This window comes from Pteropus alecto, unplaced genomic scaffold (assembly GCF_000325575.1).
Source record: "Pteropus alecto unplaced genomic scaffold, ASM32557v1 scaffold72, whole genome shotgun sequence".
Taxonomy (NCBI): domain Eukaryota; kingdom Metazoa; phylum Chordata; class Mammalia; order Chiroptera; family Pteropodidae; genus Pteropus; species Pteropus alecto.
In genome coordinates, this window is record NW_006436811.1 from 18407160 (window position 1) to 18408703 (window position 1544).

At 32.6% G+C, this 1544-nt stretch overlaps 1 pseudogene; it reads left to right on the forward strand.

Moving 5' to 3' along the window:
• Nucleotides 1-788: 788 nt before the first annotated feature.
• LOC112481427 lies at nt 789-907 on the forward strand (annotated as a pseudogene).
• The last annotated feature ends 637 nt before the right edge of the window (nt 908-1544 follow it).

The following is a 1544-nucleotide window of genomic DNA, read 5'->3' on the forward strand; positions in this document are numbered from 1 at the left end:
ACGCTTGCTTGGCAGCTCTTTGAATTTTGCCTGAGATTCAAAAGACAGTTTTAAAACTAATTAATTTTATATCTTTTCTCACATTTTTTATCATCATTATTTGATGTCTTTGATGGCAGTATCTACAGTTCAAGGAAATAATACTATCAATTCTAGTGGTATTACTCTGCCAAGTTGTTATTTTGTACATTTCATAAACAATATAACATTTCAGTTCCTGAAATAATCTGCTTAACTCTACATTCATGACTTTATGTACATGGTTTTTTACATGTACAAGCACTTATTCTCTTATTTTAAATTTTTTTCTTAAAAAAATTTTTTTCAATTACAGTTGACATTTGATATTATATCAGTATCAGGTGCACAGCATAGTGGTTAGACATTTATATAATTTATGAAGTGATTCTCTCCATAAGTCTAGTACCCACCTGGCACCATACATAATTATTACAGTGTTATTGACTGTATCCCCTATGCTGCAATTCACATCCCCCTGATTATTTTGTATCTGCCAATTTATACTTTTTACTACTTTCACCTTTTCACCCAGCCCCCTAATTTATTCTCCTTATAAAGATCTGCTTTTAAGATAAATTTTTCACACAGAGCTGCAATTTACATTGTAAGAATAAACAGCCATATCTCAATGAAGCCATAAACTCATAAATCTGAATATGTCTTCCCTTTCCTCTTAATGGTGGAGCTCTTGGAGGAGGCTTAATTACTGCATTACTGGCTAAAATATTATGTTTGATTAATTATCATTCATTTAAATATATTTGTTAGTCTACGGCCATGCCACCCTGAACAAGCCCAATCCCATCTGATCTCAGAAGCTAAGCAGGCTCGGACCTGGTTAGTACTTGGATAGGAGACCACCTAGGAAGAGCAGGTGCTGTAGGCGTAAAAAATAAAAAAAGAAGGGATTGTAAGCTGACAAGGTCCTTGAAATCTGTGAGGTCAACCGAGGGTTGTATATGTGTATGTACGTGTGTATATATATACATATATATACACACACACACATATATATATATATGTATATTTGTTAAGTATCTTTTATAAGCCAGACACAGGGCTAGCTGATAGGAATAGGAATAGAGTAATGAATAAAAGACACCTACTCCTTGACCTAAATGATTTCCTGTGAAAGCAAACAAAAAAAGCAAATAATTAATTAAGTGTAATTGTAATAAATTCTATAAAGGACAAGTACAAGAGGCTTAGAAAATGTATATGAGTAGCACCTGGCCTAGTCTTAGTAGCAGGGATGTCTCCCCTAGAAAAGTGGCATCTACATTAAGATTTGCATTAATTCTCATTTTGTAATGCAAATAGTCACAGATGTTTCTTTTGAGGCAATATGTAATTTTCTTTCTCAGTTTTAATTGGAATTCCTTTATCCAAATTCTGTAAGAAACAATCTATTTAAAAATCTATTTATGTAAATGTTTAAAGATATAACACTTCACAAGAATATTAAAACCTTCATTATCAAGGGCAAACCCTTCTCCCAAGATTTGGTGTTTCACTATAGGAGT